At 49.5% G+C, this 16049-nt stretch overlaps 1 long non-coding RNA gene across 1 annotated transcript in view; it reads left to right on the forward strand.

Annotated features, from left to right (window-relative positions):
- LOC140385997 (uncharacterized) overlaps window positions 1-16049 on the forward strand; it is a 161899-nt gene that overhangs the window by 112909 nt on the left and 32941 nt on the right. Inside the window, exon 2 of the long non-coding RNA XR_011933518.1 lies at window positions 2301-2409. This is a non-coding gene — a long non-coding RNA (uncharacterized lncRNA). The remainder of the gene's footprint in view (window positions 1-2300; window positions 2410-16049) is intronic.

The following is a 16049-nucleotide window of genomic DNA, read 5'->3' on the forward strand; positions in this document are numbered from 1 at the left end:
GCCTCAAAATCATCCGCATCCTCGATGAGGGTGTAGATCTTTGGGCTCACCCTCGAGTGAAAAACTTGCATCTTCTGGTCCTCCGTGGGTGCAGTCGTGGCCGTCCTGAGGTTCCTGTTGAAGTACGCCAACCAGTGTTTGAATGTTGCCGCTGAGTTTGCCGTGTAGGGGCTGAGTTGCAGACACTCGGGCTTGATTCGGAGCTCCATTCTTTAAAATCTTGTCCAATAAGTTGATGCTCAATCAATGACTCCAGGAGCGAGATTGGTTGACAATTGAAGGCGTTATTGGACTAGATGTTTCCCTCAGCAGTGCAGGTACGGAACCAGCAGGCAGGCTTCACCAATGATCTTCCTGTCTCAGGTACCTCCTACACCAATGATCTTACAGCCTCAACCTAGGTACCGTAATACCCCTAATACCGACTACCACAGCCTGTTTCCTTCACGAGGAGATTATCAACTTGTACTTTCAGAAAACATGCCATGCGACAAAATTAAAAACCTAGGTATGAAAGGGCAAGACTGATTCACAGCAGATACTGTTCAATTCACTTCCACAGCAAGATTAACCCCATGACCTCTGCCAGCCTGCTGCTGAGTGAAAGTCGCGAGAAAATTCCTGGCAAATCAATACGGTGCAGGTTGGATTCTCCGTTTCAGCAGCTAAGTACCGGCTCAAACGGAGAATTTGTGGGCATTTTACAGCGGAAAAATCGGTGCCATTCCTCACCGATTCCGGGACCGGTGAGGAGCTAGCAGCGGCGCCGGGTGAAACTCACGACTCCCGTGCCGAAAGCGGCCGGAGAATGGCTGTGCATGTGCACGGCGGCGACCTGCAGCGGTCGTGCCGTATAACATGGCGGCAGTAGTGTGCGGACCCGTCCCGCCATCCGTGACCCCACAGGCCACCCCCTGGCCACCCCTTAGCCACGCTCACCGGTCCCCCCAGCCCTCGGAAGCCTTGCTGGCCAGTGGCATGAATACCAGCAGTCGGGAGCTCGGCCCATCGGGGGGGAGCATCGCGGGAGGGCCTGCCGATGATGTACCAACGCCGTTGCAACGCCTTGCGGCGTGTGATGCGATGACGCCATTTCAGAGGGGGCGGGGCATGGCCTGATCGCTGATTACGATATCACCGTTGGTCCACGGAGCATCCCGCCCTGTATATTTTATATTATGGCCGAAAGTTGTAAAACTCCCTCCCTTTTGAGATCGCATTGTTAACGCGATATTAATTTGGGTGGTCAATGAAGCCCCATCCAGCATGCAATGCATCTCCCAGTTGGGTTTACACTGCATGGGGTTGGGAACGCAAAGGGCTCTGGATCCAATGGAGACACAAAGGGTGGTATTAGAAATGGGAGAGGCTGCCAGGAGTTAGGAGGGGGAAGCTGAGGAAGCTGCCTGGAAGGATTCCAATAACTGTCCCCGTGCTGCAGTCATGACCTTGGCCCTGGTACTCATGGGAGGTGGAGGGAAAATTGGTTGGGCACTCTGCATCACCCCCACCCCCATTTTCCGCTAAGTGCCTGGGTGACCAGATGGAGGAGGTCAGTGCCAGATGACAAATTCTCATGCTCAGGAATGACAAGAGAAGGCCACCTAACCAAAAAGGCCTGGGAAGAGGTTGCTGCCCAGAATAGTTGTCATGGCATGGTGTGCCGCATGTGGCATGAGTGACAGAAAAGGTTCAAAGGCCTCCTGTGGTTGGCATCGAGGTGGCATGGACCTTTGCGAAGGAATGCATTTGGGTGCCCATTCCCCAGTGCGCTCAGGGGATTAAGTGCACATGCCAATTGGCACAGAAGCCTGCTCTGCCAAGGATGGAATATCAGCATAATAGACAGTGCATTGGTGTTGGTGGGGGGTTGCAGGTGAAATGGCCTGCTTAATGCCCAGGCCAGTGGAGGGGAGGGTGCTGGGAGAGATCTCCAGGAAGATGGAGCATGAATTAGTTTTTCTATTGTTCCCTGTCAGGAGATGACAAGTCGTAATGCTTTGAAGGATGGGAGGGATACATTGGTGCTCGAGTGCCATTGGTCAGTTTGCTTCTCTGGTCATGGTGAGGTGAGCGTCTCAGATGAAGGTATCAATGCAGATCACAGGTGTGTGTGCAGCAGGTACTGGAAACATTCTGGGCTCCTCTCATCAGAAACTGAACTGTTAAAACCAGAGTGCCCATTGAAACTCCAGTGCAGACGGCATCATGCAGTAGGTCTCCATTATCTCCTCAGCCCACCTAACGTAATTAGTGACTGTGAGGATTGAATTTACAGATCTTTTGCTTTTCTTCCACAGATGTGCCATCCGCAGAAGCTGTCAGCGACCCGGAGGAGCACCTGTTCAGCTCAGAGAAAGATATCTTTCCTGCACCAGCGTCACACCATCTCTTGGAACCAGGCACCAGGTCAGATACTCACACATTGGTGGGCATTCGGTCATCGGTTCCTGTCATCTGCCTTGACCTCCTCATCCTGTATGTCCCCAGGCTCTTTCTCTGACCCATCACTGGAGTCATCCTCCATGGCCTGTGGAGTTGCCTCTCTTTCCTCAGCCACCACTGGGTTCCCCTTGCCAGAACCAGATTGTACAGGGCGGTGCAGCATGTGACAACGATGAGGGCGATATGCTATGGATGACACTCCAAAGCCCTCCCGGATCAGTCCAGGTATCTGAAGTGCATTTTCAACAGCCCAATGATGCTCTACACCACTGCTTTTGTGGAGGCATGACTCCTGTTGTATCTCTCCTCGACCTCAGTTCTTGGGAGATGGAGTGGGGTCATTGGCCACCTCTTCAAGGAACCATCCATCCAATCATGCAGGATGTCAAAAATTAGGTTCCAATAACTGACGACCAGGGACTAACAACATTGGATGTTTTTAACAGAAACTGAGCAGTTCTTGCATGTTGTATCTCTTCCTGTTCTCCAAGAGAACTCCTGTGCTCCCGATACGTGACCCATTTTGTGCCCACGTCATCCCAACATCCACCTGACCACCCAGTCTAGGCAGCAGCCACAAACAACCATGGTACCTTTGAGTGCTGCGAGATGTAAGCGTCATGTGAGCTCCGAGGGTAACAGGCACAGACTTGGAGAATCTGTGTCCTCTGGTCACAGATGATCTGAACATCGACTGAGTGGAGCCCCTTTGTGTTTACAAAAGCTCCCGGCTCACCTGCTGGCGCCTAGATGTCCCCATGAGTGCAATCTATTACAGGCTGGATGTGAGGGAACTCAGCCATTGGAGCAAATGCTTGTGCTCTGTACACTTGGCTCACCTCGTCTTTCTGGTAGTGGGTAAACATGCTGATGTGCTTAAAGATGGCATCGGTCACCAGCTGATGAAACTCAGTTGGGGGATCTCTGGGGTGGGTCCTTTAGTTAGGGGGTCCCTGTTGGGGGGTCTCCCTATTTAGGGACACCCTGTGGATGGTCTCCCTATTTCGGGGGTTGGGGGGATCTTCTGTTTTTAGGGGTATCTGGGGGAGGGGTGCTATGGGGGGTCTGGTAGGGCACGTGTGAGCAGGTCGTGCATTGTAGGGGCGGGGGGGGGGGGGGGGGGGGTGGTGGTCCTTGGATGGATTTGTGGAAAATTCTCTGAAGGAGTTACCCTCTTGGTTCACCGTGAGGGCAACCACGCCAGGTTCACATTTGGTGATACCTGCAGTAATCCTTGCCCAGGCCGGAAAACACGTGGGCAAATGGGTCATTAGTATCCCTCACTGGCGTACAAAACCTGATCCCACCACAAGTGGGGGGTTGGACATAACGGTCGGTTCAGCGGCCTGCACAGACCTTGGCTTCGGCCAATTTTCCACCCGATTTTCCGCCCAATCGCAATCCGCGTTGCACGTGTCACGAGGCGGAGAATCCAGCTCACTGTCTTTATGCATTCTAACCTAGGCTTTAATAATATAAAGTATGACAATTTCTTATATTTATCATTTGTCACGCAGATTCCCGACTGAGCTCTGAAAAGGACTGGATACGTAGATGTTGAGGGCCACTGTGACCACGCTAAATTGCCCCTTAATTGGAAAAAAAAAGAATTGGGCACGTTAACGTAGCCTCCTCCAAACAGCTCTCCACCCAAGTGGAAGATAAGCCTGTCAATCGGATGGCATCTGGGTGGGAACATATTGCTGATATCATTTACACACTGCAGAGTTAAAACCCCAAGGCACATGGGTTCCAGGTTTCCCACACTCTCTCGCATCTCCACTATACCGCACCCCCCCCACTTAAGATTCCTCCATTATGCAGAGATAGAGCTCCTGAATGCTCAGCGGAATCTGCCATGAAGTTGTTAATCCTTACAGATCAAAATCCCAACTGATGATTGATGCCATGATTCCTGGTTAGAGAGTGAAAAATCAGCCAGGATTGCTGGCTCTGGTTGTATTCCAGTAATTCTTGTGACAGGGGTGTCCATGAGGACAGGGCAGGGTTGCCTCAAATCGCACATGAAGATTGGTTGTTTGAGTGCACTAATAAGGAAGGTCAAGTCTGAAGTTTGGGTTGAGCATCAGAAACAACAAGAGGAACAACAAGACATACTGACGATTCATAGTGACAATTGGCACGGCTAATTGCATTTTACCCACCCCCCCCCCCCCCAACTACAATTCCATGCTCAGTATTGGTGACCATGAAATCATTATCTATTGTCGTAAAAACTGATCTGGTTCATGAAGAGTCTTTAAGGAAGGAAATCTGCCATCCTTACCTGGTCTGATTTACATATGATTCCAGACCAACAGCAATATGTTTGACTTTTAAATGCCCCCTGAAATGGCCAGACAAGGCATTCAGCTGTGCCAAACGACGACAAAGTTCAAAAATGAATGGACCCAGACAGACCACTTGGCATTGACCAAGGGATTGGAAACAACAATGTAAAGCCAGCCCGGTTTACCCAGCAAAGTCCTTGAGTATGTCCTGTCCCACCGCCAGGAAAGATCTACCAGATATGGCAGCACAGTGGTGTACAGTTGGAAGGGAGCTCTCTGGATGTCCTCAAAATTGACCGTGGACCCCATAAAGTCTTTTGACATTGGTTCAAACATAAGCAAGGAAAGCTGTTGCTGATTACCACCGACCACTCCCCAAACTATTGCCCCCCCACGCCCATTCCCCCTTAGCTGATCAATCAGTATTCTTCCATGTTGAACACCAATTATAAGAAACACTAAGGGTGGAAAAGACACAAAATATACTCTGGGTGGGGTCTTTAATGCCCATTGCTAAGAGTGTTTCCACAGCACCATGACTAACTGAGCTGGCCAAGTCCTAAAGGACATAGCTGGCAGGCTGGATTTGCCATAGATGATGCGGGTACTAACAAGATATAAAAGCCTACTTGACCTCTCCAATGTCTCTGTTGCAGACAGAACATTGCATGACAGGATCAGTAGGAATGCCCATCACACAGTGCTTGTGGAGATTAAATCCCATCTTCACATTTAATGCATTATTTTCCCACCGCATTGCGCCTGGCACCAATCCCGTTGCACCAAGTGCATCGCAGGAGACGCCGAAATTGGGCTTCGTTCTGAGAGTCGAGCCGATCGCAAGTCACCTGACTTGCTACGTTTAGTAATGGAGGGTCTATTGCGAGTGATGGGTGGGGCCGTTCAGGGGTTGAGGGTTGGGGGTGTTTCCCATGTCTGCAGGGGGGAGGGTCACAATGTCTGTGGGTGGAGTGTGGGGGACCATCAACCTCACTTTGATATCATTTTCAAAATGCCGCCCCAATTTCTGAGGAGCCAGTCTGGCTGATGAGTTTAGCTTCCCACTGAAGAAAAAAATTCTAATTGTGGGATCGACCAGTGAGAAACTCCCCAAGCTCCAAAAAAAATGACCAAGTGTGGGTAAATGCTGGCCTGGATCTCGCCAAAAAAGCCGATGCAAATCACCATGCCAAACTTGCCCAAAATGACACCGTGGGCGCGATTCTCACAAAAACTTACAAAGTTAATTGTGGCAAGTTTTACGGGGCGTTTCCCACCAGCTCTGCTGGCAAGTTCCCCACTGCTATTCAATTACACTTTTTTGTGTCCCGGGCGAGTTACTCACCGGTTTAGCCCACACGTAGAATTCTTTCCAGCACAGGGGTGCTGAACTCAGAGATTGGGCCGTTATTTTGAAAGGGTGCCCTGATCTCTAAGTGAGCTTGTGGGTCCCCCACACCCCCTCCCCATGGGCAATGTCACCCCCCACACATATGGGCACTACGCCACCCCCTTTCAAATGAGGACACGTTGCTATGGGGTCCCTGGGGTCCCCCCTCTTCAGACCCCCCCAAGCCCCCATTTGCATCTCCTCCTTTCCAGGACCACACCCATCACCCCTCCAATCTCCCAGCGGCCCTACTTATCCAGATATGTCCCATCCATGAAAAGCAGGGCAAATTCAACCCAGACAATTACCATCCCATTAGTCTAATCCCAATCATCACTAAAGTGATGGAAAAGGTCATCAACTATGCTATCAAGTGGCAATTAACAATAACCTGCTCTCTGACACTCATTGTGGGTTCCACAAGGGCCATAGAGCTCATTATCGTCTTGGTCCAAACATGGACAAGGAGCTGAACTCAAAAAGTGATGTAAGAGAGACTGTCCTTAACAGTAAGGAAGCATTTGACTGTGTGGTATAAAGGATTCCTAGCAAAACTGAAATCAATAAGCGTCAGGGAGAAAACTCTCTGCTGGTTGCAATCATACATGGTACCAAGGAAGATGTTTGGGATTGTTGGATGTCAATCATCTCAGTTCCAGGATGTCGCTTGTGATTGCACATTGTTGAGCACAATTCGTGACTCCTCAGATAAGCAATCCATGTCCATACGCACCAACACTTAGACAACATTCAGATTTGAGCTGATAAGTGCAAATAACATTCATGCCTTACAAACCCCAGGCAATGTTCATCTCCAATAAGAGAGAATCCAACCATCTGCCCATGTCATTCAATGAAATGATCATCACTGAAACCCCTCAAGTGACAATGTGTCACTTGATTGGCACTCTATCCACCACATCAAACGCTCACTTCCTCCATCACCGACGTGCAATGGCAGCAGTGAGTGCCATCTACAAGACGTGCTGCAGCAACTCACCAAGGTTCCATAAAGCACACTTTGCAAACCCATGAATTCCACCAGCTAAAAGGACAAGGTCAGCAGATGCATGGGAACACCACCACCTGCAAACTCCCCTCCAACGACACACCATCCTTACTTGGAACTATGTCCTCATTCCTCCACCATCATTGGCTCAAAATACTGGAACTCCCTTCCTCCCAGTACCGTGTGTGTCCCTCCAACACATTAACTATAGGGTTCAAGTAGAATGCCCACAACCACCCTCGCAATTAGGGTTGGATGTCCACATCCCAAGATCGAATTTTAAAAATGTTGGAATCCAAAGCGCGTACAAATAGGTATAGAAAGTTGTTTTATGAAGAGAAATTGACTAGGTTAGGATTGTTCTCGCTGGAGTTCAGAAGAATGAGGGTGGATCTCATAGAGACTTATAAAATTCTAACAGGACTAGACAGGGTACATGCAGGGAAGATGTCCCCGAGGGTAGGTGTGTCCAGAACCAGGGGTCACAGTCTGAGGATTCAGGGTAAACCATTTGGGACAGAGATGGGGAGATATTTCTTCACCCAAAGAGTGATGAGCCTGTGGAATTCATTACCACAGGAAGAATTTGATGCTAAAACATTGAATATATTCAAGAAATGGCTTGATATAGCACTTGGGGCGAATGGGATCAAAGGTTTTGGGGAGAAAGCAGGATTAGGCTATTGAGGTGGATGATCAGCCATGATTGTGATAAATGTCGGAGCAGGCTCGAAGTGCCGAAAGGCCTCCTCCTGCTTTTATCTTCTATGTATATATATCTATAAACACTGAAATCAAAAAAAGGATAATAATTGCCACTCGATGGAGGGCATCCGACATTGGCATGTACTTGAAAAAGCAACTTGCAAAATTAATGGCATGGGATAGTGGTGCATGAGTGCAAGCGTCAACTATATATAATGTGACTCTGATGAAAGGTCCTTGGAATCAGCTGGAAAGAGTTAAGAACCAATGAGTCTGTTCACAGGAAAATCACATTCCAGCATCAGATGGACTTTGAACTGAAGTGAAGAAGTGGAAATTGTGAAAGTACGACTGCTGGTGGGTCAAGAGTCTAGAGTTGGTGAAAGTGGAAGATGAAATGTCAGGAAGGAACAGGTTGGAGATGGACTGGATGGGTGTGGCATAATATACACCAGTATATCATGGTGCAGACACACACTGATGGACACACAGTGAGACCAATCAGCATACACAACACCGCAGCCAATCACCAGTGAGAGCACACGCACTATAAAGACAGGGGACATTGGAGTTCCCGCTCATTAGATTAGCAGCTAGCTAGGAGCACAGAGCTCACTAACCTGCAACACAGACATTCACCATGTGATGAGTGCAGCAACTGGTTAGGACAAGGCAAAGGTCTTCAGTTAAAGCTGGTATTGTATTTACCCACAGTTCAAGTATGTTTAAATAGTTAACCTTTTAATAAAATAGTGTTGCACTACTTCAAGTGTTGGTGACCTGTATGTGATCCAGATCACCCAACACACCATGATACCAGGAATGGTTGCATACTAGCACTACTTAGACCTACCTGAAAGTGATCTGCCTTCCGCAAGCATTCCGTCATTCTGCAGCATGGACAACATCAGCCCGCCGCCGCCGCCGCCCTGCATCACCGGCAACCTCGGGGCCAACTAGAAGATTTTCAAACAGCGCTTCCAGCTCTACCTCAAAGCCATGGACAGGGAAGGCGCCTAGGACACCAGAAAGATTGCTCTTCTCCTCTCTACGGCCTGGGACCATGCCATCCATATTTTCAACTCTCTCACCTTTGCAGATGACGAAGACAAGACGAAGTTCAAAACGGTTCTCCTCAAATGTGACACTCACTGCAGCGTAGAGGTGAATGAAAGTTTCGAACGCTACATGTTCCAGCAGCGTTTACAGAGTAAGGACGAACCTTTCCAATCCTTTTTAACGCACATCCGCATCCTTACGCAATCTTACAGCTACGGGCCCACCTCCGACTCCATGATACGCGACCAGATTGTATTTGGTGTTCAGTCGGACCCCCGACGTCAGCAGCTCCTCAAAGTAAAGCAACTCACCCTAGCGACCGCCATCGAGACCTGTGTCCTACATGAAAATACCACCAGTCGGTACTCCCAGAGACAAGCGGCTGAAACGGCGCGGCAAGGCCCCCACGAGGCGGAACTGGTCCAAGTGTTTGAACACCTCCAGGGCCTCAGCCTGGATGAGGGCGGCCATTTTGCGCACTTTTCGCGGAATCCCACGCTTGTACGCACCAAACAAGGCGACGGCGACATGGAGGAACGTAATGCGCAGGCGTGCACCCGCAGGACCACACCGCGCATGCGCGGTGGCACAGCGAACGTGCTAACGTCACGACGTGCGCAACTGTGGCTCCGCCCATTTAAAGCTGCAATTCCCCGCAAAAGCTCGACAATGCCTACGATGTGGAAGACTTGGCCACTCTGCTGCCTGCTGTCGAGCAGCTCAACTTTCCAATTCACATTGCTTCAGCCAGCCTCGCAGGAATGTTCAGGCAATTCAACCCACAGTCACCGAGTCCGATTCTGACCTCCCACACAGCAGTGACACCGAGGACCCGAAGGCGCCTTTTCGAGTCAGTGTCGTAACGAAAAACAGGCTGTCCCCGAAGCAAAGACACCAGCCGCTATACAACATCGATCCAAACGATGAGTGGTGTGCCACACTGACGGTCAACCGGTCCCAAATACGATTCCGCTTGGACACTGGTGCCTCCGCGAATCTCATGGCGTGGTCTGCTTTCCAAAGCCTTCGTGTCAAACCAACCATTCTCCCATCGGCCTGCCAGCTATTGGACTACAATGGCAACATCATTCCCGCTACCGGCTCATGCCAACTCGAAGTGACGCACAAGTCACGAAAAGCCATCCTTCCTTTCGAGATCGTGGGCTCCTTGAAGGACTCTCTGCTTGGTGCACAGGCTTGCAAATTGCTAAACCTCGTTCAAAGAGTTCACTCTCTCTCTCCTGATGATACGTCTGCCTTCCAGGATGCTGACTTCAGGGCGCAACTCAACGCCATCATCGACCAGCACCGCAACGTCTTCCATATACGTACAAGATCATACTCAAACAGAACGCCACGCCTGTGGTGCATGCATCTCGCAGAGTCCCAGCACCCCTCAAGGACCGCCTCAAGCAGCAGCTGCAGGACCTCCAAGAACAAGGAGTGATCTCCAGAGTTACGGAACCAACCGACTGGGTCAGTTCCATGGTGTGCATAAAGAAGCCTTCTGGCGAGCTCAGAATCTGTATTGATCCAAAGGATCTGAATCGCAACATAATGAGGGAGCATTATCCAATCCCCTAGCACGAAGAGATCACATGCGAGATGACTCGGGCCAAGCTCTTCACCAAACTTGACGCCTCGAAAGGATTCTGGCAAATTCAACGAGACAGATCCAGCAGGAAACTGTGTACCTTTAACACCCCTTTTGGCAGATATTATTACAACAGGATGCCGTTTGGGATCATATCGGCGTCAGAAGTGTTCCACAGGATCACGGAACAAATAATGGAAGGCATTGAAGGTGTTCGCATCTATGTTGACGACATAGTCATTTGGTCCACCACCCCACAGGAGCATATCAGTCGCCTCCAGCGCATGTTCAAACGCATACGGGAGCAGGACCTACGCCTCAACAGAGCCAAATGCTCCTTCGGCCATACGGAACTCAGGTTCCTAGGGGACCACATCTCCCAGTTGGGTGTGCGGACAAGGTGGCTGCCATCACAGCCATGAAAAAGCCAGAGGACATGAAGGCGGTCCTCTGACTTCTGGGCATGGTCAACTTCCTAGGGAAGTTCATCCCTAACCTCACCTCTCATACCACAGCTCTCAGGAACCTGGTCAGGAATGTTGACAGACTTCCAATGGCTTCCTGCCCACGAGCGCGAATGGAGAGAACTTAAAACCAAACTTACCATTCGCCGCGAGACTGCGGCTTACCCCCTGCTACAGCGTGTCATGCACCACCTAACAGACGGTTGGCTCAAGGGCCAATGCCCGCAGTTCTACAACATCAGAGACGATCTGGCGGTAGTCGATGGTGTCCTCCTGAAGCTGGACCGCATTGTTATCCCGCACAGCATGCACCAGCTCGTCTTGGAACAGCTACACGAGGGCCATCTTGGCGTGGAGAAGTGCAGCCGACAGGCCCGAGAGGTAGTGTACTGGCCCGGCATCAATGACGACATCGCCAACACAGTGGTCAACTGCCCCACCTGTCAGCGATTCCAGCCGGCCCAACCACGTGAGACCCTACAGCCCCATGAGTTGGTCACATCCCCTTGGTCCAAGGTCGGCATCGACCTGTTCCACGCGCTGGGCAGGGACTATGTTCTGATTGTAGACTATTTTTCAAACTACCCGGAGGTGGTACGTTTGCACGACATCACATCATCTGCAGTCATCCGTGCCTGTAAGGGCACCTTTGCTCGTCACGGCATCCCACTCACTGATATCGGACAATGGCCCCTGCTTCGCAAGCCAGGAATGGTCCAACTTTGCCAGGAGGTACAACTTTGTGTATGTGACATCCAGTCCCCTGTACCCCCAATCCAATGGCAAAGCGGAGAAGGGCGTCCACATAGTCAAACGGCTCCTCTGCAAGGCTGCCGATGCGGTATCCGATTTCTACCTCGCGCTGCTGGCCTATCGCTCGGCTCCACTGTCCACTGGCCTGTCACCAGCCCAGCTGCTCATGGGTCGCACCCTGAGGACGATGGTGCCGTCCATTCATGTCCCAGACCTCGACCACGTTCCGGTCCTTCAACGAATGCAACTGTCTCGAGCACAGCACAAAGCATCTCATGACGCCCGTGTAGCTGATCTCCCTGCTCTTGCTCCAGATGACAACGTCCGCATCCATCTTCTGGATGGTGGCTGGTCTGCAACTGCTTTGGTTCTTCGGCAGGTGGCTCCCCGCTCGTTCCTGGTTCGTCTACCGGATGGTTCCATTCTGCGCCGTAATCGGCGTGCCCTTCATCTCGTTCCGCGCTCGCTACGTGATCCTCCGCCAGTGCCACGCCCTCCTGCTGTCCCTGACTTGGATTATTCAGAGATTCCGGTTACTCTGCATCCTCCTCACTCTGACGCAGTCCAGCCCGCTCCTCAGCTGGTGGCTCCTGACCCCCCCTTGAGGCAGTCAACCAGAATTCGTCGCCCACCTCAGAGACTTAATTTGTGAACTTTGCACTCATGGAATCTCTGGTCTGTTCTGTTCTTCCGTTTAATCGTTCAAGTGGTCTGTATATAGTGTTCATCTCATTATTTGTGTGACACACTGTTTGTTTTCTGCACCAGGCACCTTCCCATGTAAGTAGCTTAGTTTTATGTACATAGTCCTGTAAATATTTCGCAGACACGTAGTCAGGAACATTCACCACACACTATTTACTGTCACGCAGGCACATTTTTTGATATAAAAGGGGGGATGTCATAATATACACCAGTATATCATGGTGCAGACACACACTGATGGACACACAGTGGGACCAATCAACATACACAACACCGCAGCCAATCACCAGGGAGAGCACACGCACTATAAAGACAGGAGACATCAGAGTTCCCGCTCATTACAGTAGCATTACAGGAACACAGAGCTCACAGCCTGCAACACAGACATTCACCATGTGCTGAGTGCATCAACTGGTTAGGACAAGGCAAAGGTTTTTAGTTAAAGCTGGTATCGTATTTACCCACAGTTCAAGTATATTTAAATAGTTAACCTTTTAATAAAATAGTGCTGCACTACTTCAAGTGTTGGTGACCTGCATGTGATCCAGAACACCCAACACATCAGGGTGGACAACATCAGAAACTGAGCAGAGGAAGGAATGATGGTAGCATGCAGAATTATAGTGAACAGAGAGAGAGGGGCCATAGGCCTCTCGTGCAACATATGGGTGAAGCAAAGAATTTCCAGCTGCCAGTGAGTCATACCCCAGTGGAAAGTCAATGTATTCAGAAGGTGAGAAGAATGGAGGTAAAATTTCAACATTGAAAGGTTGAAAATTGACCAATGATCTGATGCCGAAAGTAATATAGTGATGCTTGAAATCTTGGGTTGCTGGATTGAAATAAACTGAATTTAACCCTGAAAAGTGTGAGGTGATATTGGAAGGTGGAATTTGACAAAGTATGCCATGAAAAGTTTGACACTGGGAAGTTCCGAAGAACAAAGAGACCGTGCCCTGTTTGTCCATAGATGTCTGAAGGCAGAAGGAAAGGTTAATAGTGTGGCAAAAAAGACATAAGGGACACTCACTTTTATAAATCAGGGCATACATTCGAGAAGCAGGGAGGTCATGATGGAGCTGCATAGAACTTTGGTGAGGCAGCAGCTGGAGTACTGTGTGTAATTCTGGTCGCCACATTACAGGAAGGATGTCATTGCACTGGAGAGGTTGCAGAGAAGATTCTCTAGAATGTTGCCTGGGATGGAACAAAGAACAAAAGAACAAAGAAATGTACAGCACAGGAACAGGCCCTTCGGCCCTCCAAGCCCGTGCCGACCATGCTGCCCGACTAAACTACAATCTTCTACACTTCCTGGGTCCGTATCCCTCTATTCCAATCCTATTCATGTATTTGTCAAGATGCCCCTTAAATGTCACTGTCGTCCCTGCTTCCACCACCTCCTCCGGTAGCGAGTTCCAGGCACCCACTACCCTCTGCGTAAAAAACTTGCCTCGTACATCTAGTCTAAACCTTGCCCTCTCACCTTAAACCTATGCCCCCTAGTAATTGACCCCTCTACCCTGGGGAAAAGCCTCTGACTATCCATTGACATAACATTTAAGTTATAAAGAGAGGTTCGAGAGGCTTGGGTGGTTTTCTCTGGAGCAGAGAAGACTGAAGGGTGACCTGATTGAGGTGTACAAGATTATGAGGGTCATGGACAGGGTGGATAGGGACAGATGTTCCCTCAGTTGAAGAGTCAGTTACGAGGGGACTCAAGTTCAAAGTGAGGCGTGGGAGGTTTAGGGGGGATTTGAGGAAAAACCTTTTTACCCAGAGATTGGTGATGGTCTGGAATGCACTACCAGGTTGGTAGAAGCGGGATGCCTCACATCCTTTAAAAAGTACCCGGATAAGTACTTGGCACGCCATAACATTCAAAGCTATGGGCCAAGTGCTGGCAAGTGGGATTAGGTGGGCCTTTCATGCATCCCTGAAGACATCGATGGGTCAAATGGCCTCTTCTGCGTTGTAGTATTCTATGATTCCGTGAAATGTAAAAATATCAGAACTTATTGTTAAGGGGTGGAGCTCTTGAGGTGCATTGATTAGTGCCCCTGCATCTGAGCCAAGAGCTCTGGGTTCAAGTTCCATTCCAGGACTTGAAGGCCAAGAAAGATTCATTCATAATGTGGCCAAATGGACATGAGTATCCATTTGTAAATACTTCCGACATATACCAATGGCAGAGTGTAAGAGTGGGAGAGATTCCTGGTCAGCTATATGCTGAAAATCTGCGATAATATTCATGTAAAAGTCTATGGCCGAGATTTTGTGGCCCAGCCATGCTGTGGAGGAGGTGGCTCGCCATTGGTTTCCTGCTGGCATGAAGGCAGGAAAATTCCATTCACTGTGCAACATAGGCTCCAACAAAACTCAGGCTCAGGTTCATTGGGGGAACATTGACTGAATAACTGCTGTGGATCGGATTGGCGTCAACAACATGGGCTTGATCCCCGCACCAGTAGGCATTGATTTGGCAGCTGCCCCCTTGCCCGACCTGAGGTAAAGACTATCATAGAATTTACAGTGCAGAAGGAGGCCATTCGGCCCATCGAGTCTGCACCGGCCCTTACAAAGAGCATCCCACTGAAGCCCACGTACCTACCCTATCCCCGTAACCCAGTAACCCCCACTTAACATTTTTTGGACACTAAGGGCAATTTAGGATGGCCAATCCCTCTTACCCGCACATCTTTGGACTGTGGGAGGAAACCGGAGCACCTGGAGGAAACCCATGCAAACACGGGGAGAACGTGCAGACTCCGCATAGACAGTAACCCAGCCAGGAATGAAACCTGGGACCCTGGAGCTGTGAAGCAACTGTGCTAACCACTATGCTACCGTGCTGTCCACTGTTACTGTGCTGCACTGTGGGTCAGACCTGTCTTCAGGAAGATTGCCAAAGAAGAAGATTATAAAGATCACAACTATTGCACTGAACAAAAATAAATTTAATGATTCCTGATCAACACAGTTTTATGGTTAGAACTGCTGCCTCATGGCGCCAAGGTCCCAGGTTCGATCCCGGTTCTGGGTCACTGTCCAAATGGACTTTGCATATTCTCCCCGTGTTTGTACGGATTTCGCCCCCACAACCCAAAGATGTGCAGACTAGGTGGATTGGGCACACTAAATTGGAAAAAATTAATTGGGTACTCTCAATTTATTTTTAAAAAGTGACGTCTTAAAAATGTTTTTTATGAAAGCTCGGTCATGAATATCAAATTTATTGGAATCTACTGAGGGTGTAACAAAAATATTGGTTCATCATGTATGATTTAATAACCACCCACCAGATATTGTGGCTGAAGTGGCATCTTGAGATAATAGTTTATAGTAAAATGTAATAAATACCAGAGAGTATGCGAATTGTAACAACTATGATAAACCATGCCCAGAGATCAGTTCTATGGCACGGTTGACATGGACGGCAAGGTAACACAGTAGTTAGCACTGCAGCCTCACAGAGCCAGGGACCTGGGTTCGATTCCCGCCTCAGATGACTGCCTGTGTGGAGTTTCCACTTTCTTCCCATGTCTGCGTCGGTTTCTTCCAGGTGATTCCGATTTCCTCACACAGTCCAAAGATTTGTAGGTGAGGTGGATTGGCCATGCTAAATTGCGTCTCA

Source organism: Scyliorhinus torazame, chromosome 11 (assembly GCF_047496885.1).
Source record: "Scyliorhinus torazame isolate Kashiwa2021f chromosome 11, sScyTor2.1, whole genome shotgun sequence".
NCBI lineage: Eukaryota > Metazoa > Chordata > Chondrichthyes > Carcharhiniformes > Scyliorhinidae > Scyliorhinus > Scyliorhinus torazame.